The 23,371-nt window shown below is 41.8% G+C and overlaps 1 long non-coding RNA gene across 1 annotated transcript; it reads left to right on the forward strand.

The window, feature by feature from the left end:
- Window positions 1–12,967: 12,967 nt before the first annotated feature.
- On the forward strand, window positions 12,968–14,921 carry LOC147367406 (uncharacterized). The gene is made up of 2 exons (XR_015170067.1): window positions 12,968–13,115; window positions 14,265–14,921. It is a non-coding gene; the product is annotated as an uncharacterized LOC147367406 (long non-coding RNA).
- The last annotated feature ends 8,450 nt before the right edge of the window (window positions 14,922–23,371 follow it).

The raw sequence follows: 23,371 nt of genomic DNA on the forward strand, positions 1-23,371 counted from the left end.
TGGCATTGCCTTTCTTTGAGATTGGAATGAAAACTGACCTTTTCCAGTCCTGTGGCCACTGCTGAGTTTTCCAAATTTGCTGGCATATTGAGTGCAGCACTTTCACAGCAGGTGCCAAAACACCTAAGTCACCCCTCCAATCCCTGGACACATTCCTATCAATCAAGAGCTGTCGATTTGTTCTATCATTCCCCAGGCACACAGAGCTGATGGGTCTGGCACAATCCTCTTACGCCTTAACATAGAAAACAATAAGGATGACACAATCCATTGAGGTAATGTACTGTCTAGAGATTATTAGTTCTGAGGGATTCTGACTGGACCCTTCTGGTACCAGCATTAATTCTACTTAAAATCTGTGCTTTAATCAGCAGTCCTGGCTCTTGGTCATATTAAAAATTCAATAGGTAAAGAATCTTAATTCAGACCATGCACTTTAATAGATAAAGAACACCAAGTACCTTGGAACCACTGGTAAGCCATGTTTGCCCAAGTTGAAAAAGAGCATCTGGAAATATTTGGGGTCTCTGCCAAAAGAGCTTAGAAATGGGGAAGTGCTTCTCTTGAGAAGTGGAGAACTCAGACTCCAGAGTCAGTCTGACCTGGATTCAGATGTGAGCTCTGTGTGACCCTGAGCAAGTTCATTTCAAATTCATTGTCTGAAATAATGGCAATGTCTACCTTTCAAGAGTTTGTGAGACAATGTAAATAAAACACCTCGTATAGACCCTGGCCCTTAAAAAATTCTCAAAAATGGTGACATTATAACCATAAAATTGAACGAAGCAAACCCCAGTTTTTTTCTGTTTTCTTTTTCTCTGCTCCCTTTTTTCTTGCTTCCTGTTTTTTCCCTCATTCTTTCCACACCTCCCTCATTCCTCCTCCCTCCACCACCCCAGCCCTTTTCTGGATGATCTGAAGGAAGACATTAATTATTAAAGAACATCCAGTCTTTGGCATTCCATGTAGAAGAAATCAATGATTTGGGGGACCCTACAGAGAATCACTGATTTTATAAAGGCTTAATAAAGAGTCAACAATCGAACACAAGCTTTTTCCCCTCTGAATCATTACATTCTGTTGTTCCTGAACATCTGTGCCGAGGGGAGGTCTGCCTTCACTTGGGCCTCCTTGAAACCCTGCTTCTTGGGCTGTAGTTATGTGTCTGTTTATGCCTCATTTGGAACACAGGCCATCATTCCAGGATTCTCTTTCTGGAGCTGCCACTAACTATGTGGGTGAATTATTTTCCAACTTTGAACTTCAGTTTTTCAAATGGAGCAAGTCAGGCAAGACTTGCTATAATTGATGAAAGTCGATGAAAATACCACTCAGGTTTAATACTTAATCGTATACTCTTATGGCGTTTCCTGTGTATCCATCTCGACTTGACAGCCAGCTCTTCATACAGGGGGACGGTGTCCTACTCCATAGGAAAAAGAATAAAATTCAGAAGTGGAAGCCCTAGGTTCAAGTCCCAGCTCTGTAACCTGCCAGCTCATGTGACCATGGGTGAGTCGTTACATCTCTGCCTGCTGTGCTTTCCACTACTATGAAACTGGCCAATATACCCAAACTACAGGGTTATTGTGAGAACCTGGAAGATAAGCATTAACACAGCACTTGGTTAATTTAAAAAGCATGTTCATTATTGTTTATTGTGTTCTTAAAGTTTTTATTGAATGCCATCTGTATTTTTTAAAATTAAAAAAATGAATACTTTATTTTTAAAATTAAAAAAAAATTGGCTTTTTTTTTTGGCTGTATTGTGTCTTCATTGCTGCACATGGGCTTTCTCTATTTGTAGTGGGAGGACTTCTCACTGTGGTGGCTTCTCTTGTTGTGGAGCACAGACTCTAGGGCAGCTGGGCTCAGGAGTTGTGGTGCATGAGCTTTGTTGCTCTGAGGCATGCGGGATCCTCCCGGGCCAGGGAACGAGCCCATGTCCCCACTGGCAGGCAGATTCTTAAGCACTGGACCACCAGGAAAGTTCCAGAATGCTGTCTTTTAAGAACAAAGCTAAGACTTTTGCTATTACCCATTTTAAACTCACTGAAGAAAAGAATTGTTGGTATATAATTAAAACTGATTCCATTTCCAATGCAACATTGTAAACACACCAAAAAAAAAAAAAAATGCTTTCAAAACCAGTAAAATCTTTGAGTAATGTTATGAAATAATACTGAAGTGAATACTCTCTAGGTGCCTTCAGATTTATGTGGTAAGAATAAATATCAAAATTAAACCTGAAATGAAACACTAATTCTCTCAGTGGGATTAATTCTGTTAGGCTGTCTTTGCAAAGTACACAGTTCTTCTGAAATTTGCATAGATAAATTTGAAGTTATTTTCTAATTATAGAAATAATATTGTTGAAGATGGTATAAATGCAAAACTAGCTGTATTAGAGTTCTCTAGAAAAACACAAGTAATGGGATATTGGTGTCAGACCCTTTGTGACCCCATGGACTGCAGCACACCAGGCTCCTCTGTCCTCCACTAGCTCCCAGAATTTGCTCGGATTCATGTGCATTGAGTTGGTGATGCTGTCTAACCATTTCATACTCTGCTGCCCCCTTCTCCTTTTGCCTTCAGACTTTCCAAGAAGCAGGGTCTTTTCCAATGAGTTGGCTCTTCACATTAGGTGGCCAAAATATTGGAGTTTCTGCTTCAGCTGAAGGTGCTCAGCCTTCTTCTATGGTCTAACTCTCACATCCATAAAATAGGCTATATATATATATATGATATGATATTATAATCATATGTATATGTGCATAAACATATAATATATATGTATAAAGAGATTTATTATAAGAAATTGGCTAATGCATTTATGGATACCCTAATCCATGAGAAATCCCACGATCTGCAGTTGTCAAGTTGGAGACCCACGACAGCCAATGGTGTAATTCCAATTTGAGTCTGTGTCTGTAGACAGGAGAAAAACAATGTCCCACTTTGAAAACAGAGAGGCTCCCTCCCACCAGCCCAGTTGTCCTATTCAGGTCTTTACCTGATCGGACAAGGCCCACCCATATCAAAGCAGGCAAACTCCTTTACTCAGCCAATTCAGATATCACTCTCATCCATTGACTAAATATTTGACTAAATATTTGGACACATAAAATCAACAATCACATTAGTATTATAGAATATTTGAGAAACGCAGGAAAGAAGGAAAAAAAAAAAGCAAGTCGACTCCAAATTCATTGTTAGAGTTTTGACATCTTTATTTCCAACCTTTTTTAAAATAAAGTTTAGCTTTAAAAAAAAAATTCTGTTTTGGTTTTCTGGCCACAAGGCATATGGGATCTTAGCTTCCTGATCAGAGATTGAGATTGAACCTGCACCCCTTACACTGGAAGGCAAAATCTTAACCACTGAACAGCCGGGGAAGTCCCTCTTTTTTTTTTTTTTTAAATGAACCACAGATTAATTTTTTAAATCACCTGTTCTGACTAGAGAGGTCATGCTGTCTTTTTTCTGATTTACTTAGGAAATTACCTAAAATTGTGCCTCTAATTTTGCACTTACATAGAAATTATTACTAGAAAAACTGCCTTGCAAATATAAAAGACACCATTATTATAAGCAAATAAAAGGAGCATGGCCTACCACAATACGTCTCACCCCAAGGAGTGAGAAGTTGGCAATTAAGGGGGCAGGTCTAGGGTGGGGAGAGGTGTTAGCAATTCCTGAAAGACATCAGGGAATTCCATCCACCCTCTCCAAGCCAAGACCCACTAGGGGAAACATCTCCAGATATCCAGCCTATTGCTGTTTCCCCAATCCAGCACTGAGGGTGTTAATAGCCCATCTCACATTCCCTGTGTCCCAAGGCTGAGAGGTGTGAGCAACTAGGGAAACCCCCAATAAATTAGGGGTGGCAGCCCCTCTGAGGAGGGAGTGGTGGCTTGTGGTGGCTTGTTCAGCATTTTAAGCCTTTTAGCTGGTGTCTGTTATCAGAGATTGATTTATTGGATATTCGTGCAGCAGGCAGGGGGATTTGAAATATAACATAAGCGCTTCCGGAGATGTCAGTACTCTGACGTTAGTGGTCTGAACAAGGATGTAATTCATATCTGCAGGTGCTTACTCTAGTATCAAATACTTCAATAACATCATGCCTGTGGAATCCAATGGTCCCCAGGGCCCTATTTGTATTCTGATACGCCCACGTCTTTTCCTATGTGTGTTTTCCTTTCTTAAGGAGCTCTCATTTCCTTCAATAGGATATGTTTTATTTCATCCCTTTTCCTGCATTTACTCATATTAATGTCACCGCATTCACTGGTAATAGTCAAGCTTGGAAATAGCCCGCATAGCCACGTAAATACTAGCCTGAAACACACCGCCTGCCATGCATTATGAAGAAAGCAGGGAATGGAATCCAGTGGAAGTAACAGTTTCTTTTGGAGTTCTTACTAAATGTTACCCAGTGAGAGAACACTGGAGGGAACAGGTCCAGAGAACATGTGGCCTCTTCTGACAGGGTGGGGCGCCAGAAAATTTAAGGTTTGGGATACTTCGTTTCCAGCAAGGAAGTTCTTGGTTGAGGCATAGAAGCAAAGCATAGTCAAAACATTGCTTTGGGTTTTTAATTTCTTTTATTTTTCTGACTGGGCTTCTGTGGTGGCTCAACAATAAAGAACCCATCTGCCACTGCAGGAGACGTAGGTTTGATCCCTGGGTTGGGAAGATCCCCTGGAGAAGGAAACCCACTTCAGTATTGCAACCCACTTCAGTATTCTTGCCTGGGAAATCCCATAGACTACAGAGCCTGGTGGGCTACGGTCCATGGGGTTGCAAAAGAGTAAGACATGACTTAGCAACTAAACAACAAATGAATGTAGGGGATAGGGGCTCTTGTCTCACTATTAGGAACAGAGTCTTTAGAGGGAAGACAGGCAATGGCAGCCATTCAGAGGCATGGGCTGTTGTAGGTCAACAAAAACAATACGTAGTGTTATGTTGTATATTTGCTATATTATATATACATGTGAGTGTGTGTGTGTCCTATAAGAAGATACAGGCTTTGATCCCCGGGGTTTGTTGTGGGTGGCCAGCTTCCCATTTGAGGGTGATAGTTTGGAAATTTGTTTTTGTTTTTTTGCGTGAACTGCTGGGGTGTCAATTCAAGTACGTATGTGCTCAGTTGCTAAGTTGTGTCCGACTCTGTGCAACCCTATGGACTGTTGCCCGCCAGGCTCCTCTCTGTCAGTGGGATTCTCTAGGCAAGAATACTGGAGGGGGTTACCATGCCCTCCTCCATGGGATCTTCCTGACCCAGGGATCGAACATGCGTCTCTTGCGTGACAGACAGTTACTTTACTGCTGACTCACATGCACTTGAACCCTGCCAGAATTAGTCCTGGGATCTTGGAAACTTTGGGAACAAGTATTTAAAAAGATAAAGTCCTGAAGAATTTTAGGACAAATACTTCTTGGTTGCAAGAAGCCCGGCTCAGTGGAACCTTGGTTTTACAAACTTCAAAGATCCTTTCTTTCTTGAAAAGGCTAGTTTGCAAATGAATTAGAGTGTCTCAGGCGAATAAACTGTTCTGCTGCTGCTGCTGCTGCTAAGTCACTTCAGTCGTGTCCGACTCTGTGCGATCCCAGAGATGGCAGCCCACCAGGCTCCGCCATCCCTGGGATTCTTCAGGCAAGAACACGTTCTGCAGAGTCATGTAAAAGGATGTCACTGTGGGCAGAGTTGGACTTCCTCAGATTATTTTCTTATTTAGGATATATTTCCCCCTCTATATGGATTTTGATAGTCCTCAGCTAATAAAAATGATGGTTGGTTCTCGATAAAGCCATTCCTAGGTCAGGAGATCAGGGGTAAGCCCCAGGTGATGCTGATGAAGGGACCCTAAGAAGAGACCAGACTAGGTGCTTAAAACTCAACATATGAAGGCCCATAGGAATGTCATTCCAAGATAAGTAAACCAGCCTGGCACAACGTGCTGACGGTGGATTGCTGGACTCTGATGGATGGAAAAGGAAGAGGGGGCTGGCATTGGGGTGCAGAGGAGATGGGATACTGAAGACATGAGTTTCCATGGAGAGAGGGGATGCTAGAGGTTCGTCTAGCTCCAGTGGTGGGGGAGGGTTCAAGAGGAGGTGGGACCATGAGGCCTCCCACCAGAGGACAGGAGATAGGGGTAGGGGAGAGCAATGACCTAATTAGATTAGGGAGTAGTGAGGGAATTGAAAGAGAAACCTTGTCCAGGGGTGATGTTTCTACTGAGTTGGTCCTTGGGTATGTTCTTTCTTTTTTTGCTGCACCGTGTGGCTTGTGGGATCTTAGTTCCCCAACCCAGAATGGAAACCATGCCCCCATTATGAAAGCTCGGAGTTCTAACCACTGGACCACCAGGGAATTCCCACTGGATATGTTCTGAGAGTTGTTTTCAGTGTACAAGTCTTGCATATCTTTTGTTAGATTTATCCCTAAGGATTCTGTATCTTTTGTTGCTATTGTAAATGGAATTGTTTTTAATTCCAATGTTTTGTTCCAAGCTACTGTATAGATACACAATTTTTTTTTGGCCACATGCATGAACTTGAGATCCCCAACTAGGGATCAAACCCTCACCCCCTGCAATGGAAACTTGGAGTCTTAACCACTAGTCCACCAGGGAAGTCCCCATAATTGGTTTTTGTATATTAATTTTTTTATCTTGAAATCTTGCCAAAATTGCTTATCAGTTCTAGTTGTTTTCTTGCATTTGTTTTAGTAAGTATCTCACTTCAGTCTCTGTTTAGTTTGTTCTGTCTTTCCTCTAACATCTTGAATATATGGAATATATATTCATGTATTTTCAATATATGAAAATATATTGAAAATATATTCAATATATAAAAAGTTATAAAAACTTTTTACGTCCTTTTCTACTGATGCTCTCTGGACAGTTTCAATAGATTTTTTTTCCCTTTTCATTATGGGCTATCTATTTCTTCTTTAGACACCTGGAAATTTCTGTTGGATGCCAGACACTGAATTTCACATAATTTGGTGCTGGGTATCTTTGTGTTTCTGGGCTTCCCCAGGTGGTGCTAGCGGTAAAGAACCCGGCTGCCAACGAAGGAGACTTAAGAGACATGGATTTCATCCCTGGGTTGGGAAGATCCCTTGGAGAAGGGCATGGCAACCCACTCCAGTCTTCCTGCCTGGAGAAACGCATGGACAGAGGACCCTGGCAGGCTACAGTCCATAAGGTCGCAAAAGAGTCAGACATGACTGAAGTTTCTTAGCATGCACATCCTTGTATTCTAACTAATAGCCTTGAACTTTGCTCTGGGATGCAGTTGAATTACTTAAAAATGGTTCTGTCCTCTTGGATTTTGCTTTGAAGCCATCTTAGGCAGGACCAGAGCAGTGTTTATTCTAAATTAATCGTTCTCCGGTAGCAAGGAACTTGGGCGCCTCATGAACCCTGAGAGTCTCCCCTCTGGCTCTCTGAAAAGGGCTCTCTTCCAGGCGGGGGATGTGCTCTGGGTGTTACTGCTCCCTCAGATTTTTGACTGGTACCTTTCCTGGCCTCAGGCAGTTCACTCACACAAACAGGCTGAGTAATACTGAACTGAGTAATCAATGGAGACCCTCTGCAGAGCTCCAGCGTTCTATCGCTGTGCAGTCCTCTCTCTCTGCCTCTGCCACCCCCACCCCACCCCATACATTGGTCTGTGAAATCCAGCTGTTCTGGTTTTCCCACACTCCCAGGAACATATCCTCAATTCTAGGAGACTGCCGGGCTCTGCTTGGCTTCCCCCTCCATGTGGTGCCGACAGGACGCTCTGTCTAGACTGTAAGGGTGGGGCAATGCTTAAGCTCACCTCATTTGCTCTCCATCACTCAGGGTTCTCTGCCCTTTATCTTCTGATGTCTTATTGTCTTGAGAATCATTGCTTCATATAGATTGTTTCAGGCATGAATGTGACTCTAGTCCCCAGTTATACCTTCTTAGTTACACCTTCTTAGAAGTGGGAGTGTGTCCACTCTCTAGGCTCCCACACCTCTGCAGACTTTGTCCAGATGAAAACTAGTCCTTCAGCTCCAGCTGGATACAGTGAGGCTGGCTTGATGGTTACTTCCCAGCCACAATTCTGCAACAGGAAAGGAAAGCATGCATTTTGGTGTCTCCACCACAGTGTGCTTATCCTTTTCTTGGAGATAAGCAAAAAAAAAAAAAAGGGTGGGGGGTAGGAAAGTGAAAGAAAACTTCAACCAAGAAAAACTGGCGTGGTGGTGGTCCTGGTGGGATTTACATTTGTCCCTCCTGCAAGATTCAGGCTCCTAAATCGTATTTCTGTTGGGGGTGGGGATTCTGAAAGCCATAAAATCAGCTGACCCCACAAGCTCTCAGCGAGCCAGCCAGGAGGAGTTCTGATTGTGAGAACAATTCTCTCAGTATTCAGAAGTGGGATGCCTGTGTGGTGAAAGAAATTTTGAAAGCGAAAGGCAGTTCAATTTCTAGGGAACCTCGCTTTGTTTTCTTTGTTCGACTGAAACCTCTTGTCGGAGAAGGGAATGTAGTGGGAATAATTAGCCGCGATGGGTGGTAGAAATCCAAAGAGAAAAATAATTCATCAACTTTAAAGCAACTCATTTAAAGCTGTGAGTGTGGTTTATTTGACCTGCGTTGGGGAGCAAATATTAATGAAGAAGTAAAGGCAGCTTATAGCTTTCTCAGTTCTTTCATTTCCCACTAGATGTCTTTGATAGAAACTAATTATCAATGCTCTTGATTTAATTTGAAAAAAAAATTGGATGAAGGTTTTTCTTAAGTCCCCTGCCAGCGTTCATAACCCAGGAGAACTAAAATTAACCTCTGACCCTTCCTCAGTAACTGCTGTAGCTGGTGGAGTCCAAGGAGTCCTCTTTAGAAAACAAGAAAAAGTATTATTATTATTATGGTGATTATTATTTTTTAAATAAAAATTTCTTGTGGGACTGTGGGAAGGCCGGAGGAAATTTTCCCAGTGCTAAAGTTGCTTTTATTAAGCTGCTAAGCAGATACCACAAAACTTTCATTAATTGAAACTCAACTAAATTGAACTCATTTTTTTTCTCCCACATTCTACTTTCAAGAAAAAAAGAAGGAAAGAAAAAAAGATGCTGTCATGTCAAGAGCTTATCCTAAAATCTACTTTCAATACCAAATTTAGGTTCCCCTGCATAGGTATCTCAGCCACATACATTATGTTCCTCTGCTGTATTTTTAAAATTGAAATATAGTTGTTTTACAGTGTTGTGTTAATTTCTGCCATACAGAAGTGATTCAGTTATACATTATACATATATATATATGTATACACACACACACTCTTTTTTATATTCTTTTCCATTATGGTTTATCACAAGATACTAAATATAGTTCCCTGTGGTATACAGTAGGATCTGGTTTATTCATTCTATATATAATAGCTTATATAATATATATTATATTCTTTTTTAAGATGATGAATTTATTTATTACTTACAGAATAGAGACTATAAAAGCTTAGTATATCTCAAATGGATAGCTTTCATATGTGACTTCACACACGCATCAAGGTAGAAGACAAGCCCTGCTGCCTTCCTGCTTTTCTGTAGGGCTCTCCGCTCTGGCTATAGCACTAGCTGTCCTCCTGACAAATACCCTTCATTCGGGGAGGACACCAGTGTGGGGCTCAGGCTCCTGATTTCCACGCTAAATCCTACTCATCTTTGTGACCTTCACCCTTTTCACAGATACACCAGTCTCCCTCTCATAACCCTTCACCATTCCATCCCTGGAAGGATAATTGTAGACATTCCACTGCTAGCCAGGGCCTCGTAATTCTATAGCTCTCTCTTGCACTTGCTGCCATCTATGTGTTTCTTGGTCGTATGGTCTTGGGTTTTTGTTCGTTTTTTAAATTTTATTGAAGTACAGAGATTTGCAAGGTTGTGTTAATTTCTGCTGTACAGCAAAGTGACTCAGTTATATGTATATGTATTCTTTTTCATTATGGTTTATCATGAGATATTGAATATAGTTCCCTGTGCTATACAATAGTATCTTTGTTTACCCATTCTAATTGCCTGGAGAATCCCATGGACAGAGGAGCTCGGCGGTGTACAGTTTATGGGGTTGCAGAGTCGGATACCTCTGAGCAACTACACTTTCACTTTTCATATAATAGTTTGCATCTGCTAATCCCGAACGTCCATTGGATCTCCTCCCCCTTGGCAACCATAACTCTGTTCTCCATGTCTGTGAGCCTGTTTCGTAGATGTCCATTTATGTTGTATTTCAGATTCCACATGTAAGTGATATCATATGGTATTTGTCTTTACCTTTCTGACTTACTTTGCTTAGTGTGATAACCTCTAGGTCCATCCATGTTACTCTAAATGGCATTATTTCATTCTTTTTATGGTTGAGTAATATTCCATTGTGTATGCATATGCCACATCTTTTTTATCCATTCATCTGTCAGTAGGCTATTTTAGGTTTTTTCCAAGTCCTGCTAATTATAAATAATGCTGCTGTGGACATAGGGGTGCCTGTATTTTTTGAATTATACTTTTGCCTGGATATATGCCCAGGAGTGGGATTGCTGGATCCTGGTCTTGTTTTTTTTTCCATCCTCCTTGAACCTCTCAAAGCCTCGCTCTTCTGCAATCCAGTGTTCACTTTATCGCTTACCCAACTTAGGCTTCATGATTCGTGTTTCCACCTTTCTCTCGCCATTTAAACTTTTTGCCCTATTCCCTTCTTCCTTTATGTCCATTGAGAAACTCTGGATCATTTTGTGTCTGACTTCAACTTGCCTGAACCTGGATTGTGACATTGCTACAGAAAATAACGTCATCCTAGAGGTTAGTCTGAACTGAAGTTCTTCAGCCTTAACTGGGCCCTCTGCGTCTTTGAATTAATGATTTCAGAACTTTTTATTCTTATCAATGGCCTTCAGCCCCCTACATTTGAGTCCCCCTGTTATTTCTCTGACTCCACCTCCTTCCACTCTCTCTTGCTCTTTCATGCCTATACAGCTACACTGGGCCGCTTGCTGAATCGCGAACATGTCTGTGATGGTCAATTTATGTGTCAACTTGACTAAGCTATCATTCTCAGTTATTCAATCTAACACCAATCTAGGTTTTAGAGGTATTTTGTAGATGTGATTAAAGCCCATAGTCAGCTGACTTTTAAGAAAGGGAGATTATTTTAGATACTTATATACAGTAAGTCCCCACATGCAAACCTTCAAGCTGGCAAACTTTCAAAGGTGCAGATGTGCTTTCTACCCATGTGAGGCATGAGTGAAATGATGATCCTTCAGTTGTACCGTCTCCCACCTACTCTTCCTCCTCCAATCAGTAACTCCTCCTGCCTGTTCACTCAGCGCCAGCACCTGTGTGTCAGCCGTTGTACTGTGCTACTGTACTTTACAAGGTGCTGTACTGTAAGATTTAAAATGTCTTATTTTTGTGTTTCTTTGTTTTTTAGGTATTATTTGTGTGAAAAGTAATATAAACCTTTTACAGTATGGTATTATATAGCCAATTGTGTTGGTTGGGTACCTAGGCTAACTTTGTGGAACCTATGAACAAATCGGAGTTAACGAATGTGCTCTCGGAATGGAGCTTGTTCATATGTAAGGGACTTACTGCACTGATTCAATCAGTTGAAAGGCCTTAAGAGCAGAACCAAGGCTTCCTTGTATATTGCAGCCATCGCTTGTACCTGAGAATTCAGCCTGCCCTTCCTGACAGCATGCCCTACAGATCAGTGATGTTAGGTATCTTTTCATGTATGCTGCTCTTCTTTATCTCATTGAAAGGTACCACTGTCCACCTAATTGCTGAATCTAGAAATCTGATCCTTGATGATTCTGCACGGGCTTCACAACCAGCCAATGATTAACTTCTTTTGAAGTCAGCTCCTAATTCAGGCCACCTAGGCTTCCCTTTTCCCCGCCCCAGCACATTTTCTCTCAGTCAGGTCACCACCATCTCTCTTCCATATTCCTGCACAAATCTCACTTTGCCTCCTCACTCTGTGTTTGCTTCTCTTTTATCTGTTCTCTGTTCTGCACCTTAACTGGTTTTTCTAAAATTAGCAAACAAATTAAGAATAGAACTACCATATAATCCAGCAGTTCCCCTTCTGGTCATTTATCTGAAGGAAACAAAAACACGAACTCAAAAAGATATATGTCTCCTATGTTCACTGCAGCATTTCACATTTCTTCCTTGCTGACAATTCTTCAGTAGTTTCTTTTCCCTTCAGTGTAAAGACTGCTGTTGCTAAGTCGCTTCAGTCATGTCCAACTCTGGGCAACACAATAGACGGCAGCCCACGAGGCTCCCCAGTCCCTGGGATTCTCCAGGCAAGAACACTGGAGTGGGTTGCCATTTCCTTCTCCAATGCATGAAAGTGAAAAGTGAAAGGGAAGTCGCTCAGTCGTGTCCAACTCTTCGCGACCCCATGGACTGCAGCCTGCCAGGCTCCTCCATCCATGGGATTTTCCAGGCAAGAGTACTGGAGTGGGGTGCCATCGCCTTCTCCGACAGTATAAAGACTGGACTGCTTAATGGTATACACAAAACTTGCTATCTCCCTAGCCTCATTTCTTTTCATTTTCCCTGCACATTCAGTACTCCATTCTTTTTTTAAAATTTTTTTATTCGTTTACTTATTGGCTGCACCAAACAGGATGTCGATCTTAGTTCCCTAACCAGGGATCAAACCTGTGCCCACTGTAGTGGAAGGCAGAGTCTTAACCACTGAACCACCAGGGAGATCCCAATACTCTGCTATTCTAATTTTCTTTCTTTACTTTTTAAAAATGTATTTATGTGTTTATAGCTGTGCTGGGTCTTTGTTGCCCAAGGGCCATCTCCATTTGTGGTGAACAGAGAGAAGGTGAAGGGCAGGTTACTCTCTAGTTTCTGTGCGAGAGCCTCTCATCATGGTGGCTTCTCTTGTTGCAGAGCACAGGCTCCAGAGCACAGGTCCAGTAGTTGCTCCACAGCATGTGAGATCTTCCCCGACCAGGTATTGAACCTGCACCCCTGTACCAGCAGGTGGACTCCCAACCACTGGGCCATCAGGGAAGTCCCAGACATTGTTCCTTATTTGGTATGTATCCCAAGCAGACTGACTGAATTTCTGCCTATTATTCTTTTTAACTGGAAGAGAAAGGATGATCTAGCTATTTATCTACTGGGTAGATCGTTTTATGCCAGGTCACATCACTGATTAGGGATCAGCCAATAGACTCGCTAGCCTTGGAGCAGATGCCCATTTCTGGTTCTATTAATGTTCTTGTTCAGGGACTATCTTTCATTGGTTGAGGATTTATGGGTACTGAAGTCTCCTTAAAAATTGCTGTTGGGCTTTTAAAGCATTCTGAACGACGTATTGAGTATAAAGAGCAGCTTTGGAACAGGAAGCTGAACTGGATTAGCCCACGTTTAATTTATTTCCTAGCATTGACTCTTCCTCAGGCAGTATTGATTGGGTCAGATTGCTACCATTCAAGTGAGAGCACTTCCTAACTAATGAGAACCTCCTGTATAGCACAGGGAACTCGACTCTCTCTGTGAAGATCTAATTGGGAAGGAAGTCCAAAAAAGAGGGGATATATGTTTATGTATAACTGGTTCACTTTGCTGTGCAGCAGAAACTAACACAACATTATAAAGCAACTATACTCCAATAAAAAAAAATTTTTTAAAGGTGTTTACCATGAGGCCAAAAAAGAAGAGAAAAGAAAAGAAAAAAACAAACAAAACAAAACACAAGTGAGAGCCCTCCCATTGAGCAGAGTTTATCTATTTACCTATCAGTCTTCCCTGGTCTTTGACTCTCCTCAAGCCTAGAAAATGGGTTGGTTGCCTGCCGTTTGTATTGATTTCTGGTTCCACATAGCCCATGTGGGTTAACTGAGAACTCACATGCAAGAGTGAGGCAATGTCTGTAGGAAGAGAAACTCTCTTGGGGCTTACTTCCCCTCACTCAAAAGGAGTCAGTATAAATGGAAGAATTCTTAAAATTCTGGGGCTCTCTGGTGCACTTTTCCAACATCATTACAAAGTGGGAATTCTGCATCAGTGAATCTTCCAGACAACTGAATGTGTTCTATTTTAAATGCAAACCTAGGGAGAAAATTTAAAACATCTTATGAGAATACAGTCATCCTTCAGTATCTGGGGGTTTGGGTTTCAGTGGGCTATCTTTTCTAGACTCAGTGACTTTCCCTAACATCTTTTCCTTGCTGCGTTCAAGGTGCTGCTTGAAATCTATTGTCTGCTGAGAATGCGGAAAACCAAGACTTGAGTGTTGGTAAATTTCTGAGTGAGGAAATTCTCTTGTCTATGAGAACTATGACCTTCCAGCTTAGATGTATTGATATTTCTCACATACTTTGGCATCATGTCTCAGACTCCTGTGGCCTGCTACCATATTATCTAATGTGCTGATTCTTAGACATTCTCATTGAAGATCACAATCTGTATGATTTCAGTACCTTTAGACCATGAAACTTTTGCACCTGGTTTTATGTCCCTGGATATGTTCCAGTGTCTCCTGGTTTATAGTCTATGGGAACTTGAATAAAATTTGTATCCTGCTATTGTGTGAAAACTGCATAAATCTTAATTATGTTGAATTGGTTCAGCGTGATTTTCAAGTCTACTGTATCATCCTACATTTCTGTCTATTCATTCTATTAATTTTTGAGAGCTCGATATTGAAACTCCAACAAAAAAATCTTAATTTATCTATTTAAAATTTATTGTAAAATATAGTAGAACTATATGTGACTTTGTTCTGTATTTTCCAAGTCTCCTGTAAATGTGTTATCATACTTTCATAATTTAAAAAATAAAAATTAAAGACATATACATTTTAAACAATAAAAAAAGAAAATCAGAGTCAAATCTATTTGAAAGAATCTTTTCCATTTTTTTTAATATGCTAAGATACATTTAACATAAAATTGACTATGGTAATCATTTTAAAGTGTACAGTTCAGTGTTATTAAATACACTCACACTGTTGTACAGCCATCATCCCCATCCTTCTCCAGAACTCTTCATCTTCTCAATCTGAAACTCTGTACCTATTAAACAATAACTCCCCATGACTCCCTGCACCCAGTCTCTGGCAATCACCACCATTCTCCCTTCCATCCCACCTCCGTTCCTCTTTTCCTCCTTCCCTCCCTCCCTCCTATCTTCCCTCCCACCTCCCTTCCTCTCTTCCTTCACTCCCTTCTTCCTCTCTTGCTCCCACCTTCCTTCTTTCCTTCCTCCCTTCCTTCCCTCCATTTCTCCTCTCCTTCCTCCCACCTTCCTTCCTTCCTTCCTTCCTCTCTCTCTCCCTTTCCCTCCAATTAGATTTGAAAAGATTTCTTATCATCCCCTACTTTCAGTTTCCATCAACATATTTCCGTTTACAGCATGCTCTGAGACTAGTCCATTATTCAGTATTCTTTATCTTGGCTTGTTTCCTTATCTGTTAAAGGAAGTACCTTCCAGCATTGACATTGTAAGTTTTCAGGAAATAGGGATGATACCAATAACACTTAAAATAACTGCACCTTCTCTATCTGAAGGCAATCAGGCCAGATCATCTTCCCTGTGAAGGATGTGTGGTTTTGGACAGAGATTGGTAGTGATGCAGACAAGATGCTCATCTGGGAAGAGTGGCCCAGGGACATGGGAGAGAGTTGGAGAGTCACCTTGAGGTTGTTTAGCTGGAAAGACAGGCCCAGGATGGAAAGAGGCCCAGAAATGGGATGGTCATGGGCTACACAGGGAGATAGATGAGCCTAGATAGCATCTTCTACATTCTTCCCTCCTTTCTCTGTTCCTTTTCTAATCGTAGGATAAGAAGGAGCCAATCAGGTCATTGCGTGGGTTTCAGTGACTGAGTAAGTGAGGCTCTCCACCAAGCTTGGCCACATGTCCTGGAATGGTTCCCATCAATGACGAGGAAGACGGGAGGGAAACTGACCTGTCGTCCAGAGTCTGATAACAGGATGGGATTGAAGTCATATTTCAAAGGACCCAAGGGAGCTAGGGGTGGGGGCAAGAATGGTTACAAATGACGAGGAGTATTTTGGAGACCCCAGCAGATATTCACCAGCTGTATCTTCAAAGAAGGATTAATCTTGGTCTTCCCCAGTTTTCCTCTGCCTTGTCTTGTAAACTTAAAAAGAGTGGCCATATATCTTCTGTAGAGTATATTCTTGGAATAGTAGACAAAGAAAATTAGGAAAAAATAGCCCAAGTTAAAAATCAGATACATATTTATAAAATCATAGACCCAGGGTAAAAAGGGCTTTGAAGGTTTTTAGTCAATTACACACTAGATCATGTACTCTGACTATAACATTACAGATAACACCTTGTTTTTTTGAGAACTTCTAAAAACAAGGAATTCAAAACTCCTAGAATAGCCTGGGTCAGTCTTGGACAGTTTTGATTGTTAGAGATTATTGTCAGAAATCTGATTTTCTACAGTTTTCACTGTTTGATAATTGCTTTATCTTATAGAATAATCTTTCTTCACATTCCAGACCTAAAACTCATGGGCATCTATTAAGGTTTTTTCAAAGCTAAATAGCCAAAGTTTGCAACTTTTGTTTTATTAGTCAGTTTCAAGACTTTCACTCTGCTAGCTATTCTTCTCCAGGGAAGTTTCCATGTGTTAATATTTCTCCATGTGGTACCTATCATGGTCTAATCCATGCAAGGGGGAGCAAGATGCTCTCTTCTCTTATGATGGACTCATTATCACTGATAGTAGAGCCTGGAATCCCAATTGTTTTAAGTTCATCATTAACTGAGCACAAACTTCTGCTGCCCCTTGTATAATTGGTTGTTTGTTTTATAATGATTTGGTATGTATATACATTGCAAATAATCACCCAAATAAGCCTAATGAACATCCATCACCATATGTGTATATACAAATGACTGATCCATTTGCTATATAGTAAAAACTAACACAAAATGGTAAAGCAACTATATTCCAATAAAAATTAATTAAAATTTTTGTTTTGCGTATTTGAAAGTGGCTAAGGCTCAGACAGTAAATAATCCACCTGTAATGCAGAAGACGTGGGTTTGATCCCTGGATTGGGAAGATCCCCTGGATAAGGGCATGGTAACCCACTCCAGTATTCTTGCCTGGAGAATCCCAAGGACAGAGGATCCTGGTGGACTACAGTCCATGGGGTCGCAAAGAATTGGACACAACTGGTCAACTAACACTTTCATTTCTCAAGAGAGTAAACCTTAAATGTTTTAATTACAAGAAAAATAATTGGTTTTTGAATGCAACTAACTTCGATTGTCTATCATATGTCACAGTGGCTACAGTCCCCAAGTGTTAAGGGGCAAAGCAAGGTTGACTGGGGAATTTGGATGACATCAGAGATCAAGCAGAGCCTGTTGCACAACGGACAGTGCAACTTTGCACACAAGCCCAGGATGGTCACTGTGGACAGAAACTCCATTTCAAGGCAAATTGCAAGACTTGCTTTTACAAGTTCCTCACTGCGAAGGGGAACCAAACATCAAGGGCCATAACTGTTGGTTGAAACTTGGAAACTTCTTCCTGGAGAGCCAGGCGCCAAGACAAGGGACTGAGAAGTCCTTCGAAGGGTCAGTCGTAACAAAAGCCAAAGGATGAGATAAGAGATGCCGCGCCTGTTATCCTAACCACAGAACAAAACAGACCAAGAGGCTGGAAGGCAAATTGTTTCTGGTGGTCCAATCATGGAAAATGGTGGAAGCTGAGTTTTCAATTATTCAGGCAGAGTTTTCCTGGCTTACCCACTCTGATCTTTTAAGAAGCTGGAGAAGGCACTTGTGAACTAGGGCAGGTCCTCGCACTGGAAATTTATTAAAGTTGGCCCATTGGCTGTCTCAGACTGAGAAGATCTGGGGCCTGAAATCTGTTATCGCTCCCTCCTCGTTCCCTGTCATCTGCTGATTTAATAAACTTACCATCCCTGTCCTCATCTAAGTCATGCAAATGCTTAGGAGAGCAGGCCAAGGACAAATAGTTCTATGGCACAGTATAAAAAACTCCCTTCAGGTGACAGCCATCTATTAATCACAACTCTGAGGATAACCATCCAAGTGCTTGCTAATCTATCTAATGATACCAGCATTTCAGTTCAGTTCAGTTCAGTCGCTCAGTCGTGTCTGACTCTTTGCGACCCCATGAATCGCAGCATGCCAGGCCTCCCTGTCCATCACCAACTCCTGGAGTTCCAGCATTTAACTCTGTTTAATTTCTCCATTTTGTCCACAAGGATCTAATGAGAGATCCACTCATATGCCTTGCTGAAATGTGATTTATTACCTGTCTTGCAATTCTCTGTGCTGAAAGTAGAGTGAAGGTTGGACTAGCATGATTTACTCTGCGTGTGTGCTCAGTTGCTTCAGTCCTGTCTGACTCTTTGCAGCCTCTTGGACTGTAGCTCCCCAGGCTCCTCTGTCCATGGGATTCTCCAGGCAAGAATACTGGAGTGGGTTGCCATGGCCTGCTCTGGGGGATCTTCCTGAGCCACGGATCCAACCTGGGTCTTCTGCATCTCCTTCATGGCAGGTGGATTCTTTACTGCTGAGTTACCAGGGAAGCCCTTGATTTATTCTGGGTGAACCCTTTCAGCTCTTGGTGGTCACTGCTTTCTTTTCCAAGTCCATAGAGCATTTCCATTAAAACCCACTTTGAAACTTTTCTGGAGATGATCATCAAGCCTATTGGTCTTTAGTTTCCAGAACCTTTTTCCAGAACCAGGGAAGTCCCCTGAGATAAGCTAGGAGGACCAAAAAAAAAAAAAATTAGACCCAAGTAGTTCTAGTTCTGGGCTTCCCTTGTGGCTCAGATGGTAAAGCGTCTGCCTACAGTACGGGAGACCTGGGTTTGATCCCTGGGTCGGGAAGTTCCCCTGGAGAAGGAAATGGCAACCCACTCCAGTATTCTTGCCTGGAAAATCCCATGGACAGAGGAGCCCAGTAGGCTACAGTCCATGGGGTCGCAAAAAGTTGGACATGACTGAGCGACTTCACTTCACTTCACTTCAGTTCTAGTTCTATCCATTATCAATTAATAGCTACTTCTGTCCCAAGCATGAAGACTTCCTTATTCTTCTCATTAAAAAAAAAAGGTATTTGTTTATTACTATTAGTTTTTAATTTTCAATTTTTTGGCCACATGGCATGTTAGTTTCCTGACCTGGGGTCAAACCCTTACCCCCACCTTGAGAAACACAGAGTCTTAACCGCTGGAATACCAGAGAAGTCTCTATCCATTTTGTTCTTGACATATGCTTTCAGATTCTTTGTTGTTATTATTATTGGCACTTATTAGTGCTAAAACCCAGAAAAGTGCTGATTCAGTATTCACAGGTAACTGACATCATGCTATTTCCCCCATAATGATTGAAATTTATTTCAAAGTCACCCAATCACAAAGAGACCTAGCTCTATTTAGTTCCTGACTTTGGAGGTCTAAACCTCTGTGTGGAGCAAGCTCACCTTTTCTACAATTATTGCTATCATTTGCTTAAGCTAATGTGAGTGAGTTTCTGTTCTTTACAATAACCAAACAAGACTAACCAGAACCATTTATCCATCCAGTGAAGTTTTGGAAAGCTACTCTGTACCAGGAACACCTGAAACTGCCTAAGAGTAAAATTCCTCCCTTCTACTTGTTTTGGCATTTTCCCTCTTAATCTCTCAATTCAGGATTTCATACTCCTGATCCCATCATTTTATACAGTAATACTTGACTTCCATTTTACCTAATTTGCCGTATTCTGTCTGGGAGACCTATGTCCTTTCCTATGAGTGTCTAATTTTCTGTATCTGAGCTGCCCCATATGGTCGCCACTAGTCACATGTGGCTGTGCTTGTGTACTAGTTGTTCAATCATATCCAACTCTTTGCGACCCCTTGGAGCCCACCAGGCTCCTCTATCCATGGGATTTTCTACGCAAGAATACTGAAGTGGATTGCCGTTTCCTTCTCCAGGGAATCTTCCTGACCCAGGGATTGAACCTGCATCTTCTGTGTCTCCTGCACTGCAGGCGGATTCTTTACCTGCTGAGCCATCAGGGAAGCCCACCACATGTGGTTATCTAAATTTAAATAATTAAATAGAAAAAAAAAATGAAAATCTAGTTCCTCAGTCACATTACTGACATTTCAAGTGCTTGATAACCATGTGGCTAATGGCTTCCATATCAGACATGCAGTATTTTCCTGATCATGAAAGCTCTCACCGACAGTGCTGGTCAAGCTCTTCCTCAAGACCTTTGAAGTTCTGCTCAAGCAGTTAAGACTGGATGCCTTCAACAGAGTCGGCACTTATTGTCCTTGTCCAGAAGCTGTCCCCCTTAAAGTATGTCAACTTAAAAAAAAATACACACAACTGAAAAGTTGAGAGTTAGATTTTATTTGACAGGAATGTTAGGACTCAAGCCTGGGAGACAGTATCTCTGAAGACCACAAGAGAGCTGACTCCAAGGAGGCGGGGGAGAGAAGGAGATAGGCTCTGTACAAGTTTGCAACAATCTGAATATTAAACTATTACTGTTAATTAAGAGTAAACTCTCACATGAAGAGATTTAGCAATCTTCTATGTATGGGAAGATGCAAGCGTCTGGGCTTGCTGAAATAATTTCTTTCATATGCATCTAGTTATCTGGGGCCAATCCTGCTTTCTTCATTTCTCACATACTAATACCTTGTTTACTGTAAAAGACAGCAAATGTGGTGGTTGGCCGCCTCTCACACCCCCTCCAGCTCCTCAGCCCTTACCAGGGAGGAAGAAGCTGTTGGCTTCCAAATAGCTGGCTTTGTTTCACCTGGGCTCAGAAATCTGCATGGAAAAGGCTTGTTTACTGATAGAGAGTAAAGCAGAAAACATTTCATTTCATGGGTAGTCTAAGTGCCTGGTTAGATAGACAATCCTATAAAAGGCAAGTGATTACAATACACATCAGTTCCTTTGCTCATCTAGGAACCACAGTTTGCAATCGAATGTGAATGAATATTACCCAGATCTCATTGAGAATCATTGTAATGATTATGACTAACAAAATGCTGGCACTTGTAGACATTCAAAATGTTTGCTTGAGTGAGGAAATGAATCAAACGTGGTGGTCTCTGAAGTCCCTGAAGCATTTTCTCAAAAAGTCAAAGATAGGTACCATGGGGTTTAGAAAGGAGAGGAAGGAAGGAAGGAAAAGATAGCAAAAAAGGAAAGAAGGAGAGAAGAAAGAAAAAAGAAGGAAGATTCCATATACCTACAGAATCTCTCTCCTCCATCTTTGTTTCTCTGTTTCTGGGTTAGAGAGAGACTTAGAGGTGGGCTGGAATGCAGATTTCAGAGGAAGGAAATAGAGAGGGAAGGAAGGAAGTAAAAAAGGAGTATCACGTAAGAGGGAGAGAGTCACAGTATTTTAAAATGCAAAAGGATGCAGGGTCCATTTAGCCTAACTCATGTCACAAATGAAATATGGACATTTCATTTGGCATTTAATACAAATCTGCTGAAAAAAAAGAAGCAATTGAGGTCGAAAGACATGGTTTGTTAAGCGACTTGTCTAGAGTTACACAGCTAGTGAGTGTTGGAGCAGGGGCTAGAAGCCAGCCCACCTATCCCGTGATTGCTCATAGGGGGCTCTGCCCACCCCTTCCCCATCCCTAGGGAGAAGAGCTAAGAAGGAGACTCTGGGGTGGGAGGTCACTTGAGGGAGAGGAAAGTAAATTTGTGTGTCAGCTGTCAGCCCCTCTCGTGACTTTCTTCTTTAAGCAGAAGAAAGTTTTCAGCTGTTTCACCTATTCAATCCGAATTTTATGATATCCCCATCCCCAGGGTGATTTCTAATCAACAGCAACCTTGCCTAGACCCTCCGATGCCACAACTAGTGGGTGACCCTGGGGGAGGTAGTGTTTGACTAACTCACTCAGGTTACACTTAGTTTAGTAATCACTTGTCCCTCATAAGCTTGGTCCAGATCCAAACTGATTTCTGAAGCAGCCTGCCAGTTCTAACATTTCACCTACGCTACTCCAATGTTCTTGCCTGGAGAATCCCAGGGATAGGGGAGCCTGGTGGGCTGCCGTCTATGGGGTCGCACAGAGTCGGACACAACTGAAGTGACTTAGCAGCAGCAGCAGCAGCAGCAGAGCAGGAAAACAGACTTTGCCAAGGATTTTAAATAATACGTTTGAGTGACTTTATCAGAGCACCTCTGCCATTGATCCTAGGATAATGAAGACCTGGAGCAAGTTTTTGAAAATGTTTCCCATTCCCTTTACTTCTCATCTCTAGAAAACTCTCCAGGTCAAGAACTTTGGCATCTGAGTTATGGAATTGGAGGTCATACAAATCTGATTTCAAGTGCAAGCTGTCACACGGTTGTTACCACAGGGAGAGAATGAATTGTCGCAGATCCAATTTAGATGCTTCACATGAGCACTGTGAAGATGGTCCTTAATATTCCGTGGGACCACACTGCCTGGGGAATTAACACGTGGTCAGCACGTGTTGATTACATGGACGGGTCAGGGTGATAAGCCCCAGGTTTGAATCCTGGCACTGTTGCTTTGCAGTAGTATGCCCTTGAGGCAAGTCCCTTGATTTCTTTCTATCTTAATTTTCTTATCTTGTGTCATAGGATTTCTCGTTGTGTCCCCAGAGAGGTGAGGACAAATTGAGGTCATGCATGTAGAAGGCTTAGCACAGAGCCTGGCACTTGGTCAGCATTAGCTATCATTATTATTTCCTAATGTCCTATGATTTCTTTATGTACATTTCATTGTCCTTGGGGGCATCAAGTGAGCTGATTGCAAGTTCTCAGTCAGAAACATCTGCCAAGTGGCAGCATTCACACAACACTTGTGATAAAAGTCCCAACTCCTCCTCCGCAGCTTCAGCTGGGCCAAGCGAGGTGAGTGTCGGGTTTTATGGGTCTGACGAAGATGTTTGAAATATTGTAGGAGACTGTCAAAGAATACTTAGACCCACTCCGAAAGAGGGCCGTTCTTAATTTTCATCTTTCCTGCAAGTCAGAAAGATATATACTCTCCAAATAATGGCAGTTTCCTTGTCCTGAAGTTATGGCAGCTTGGTGATACAAGAAACAGCACCCTGTCATAAGGACTGCATAAAACATGGTCTGACATTTCTTTAAAAGTAAAAAGAAACACGACTGTAGCAGATGACCTCTCCTCCGAGGGCACAGCTGTTTTGTGTGGTTAGAGGGACCCGTTGTTTCATACTTAGGGGCTACGATATATGACTGGCTTTCCACAAAGTGTTTCCATGAGAAATTACAGTACATTCTAAAAGGGCGCACCAACTCT

This window comes from Bos grunniens, chromosome 8 (assembly GCF_055505025.1).
Source record: "Bos grunniens cultivar Pamir isolate PY7600 chromosome 8, Bosgru_T2T1.0, whole genome shotgun sequence".
Taxonomy (NCBI): Eukaryota; Metazoa; Chordata; class Mammalia; order Artiodactyla; family Bovidae; genus Bos; species Bos grunniens.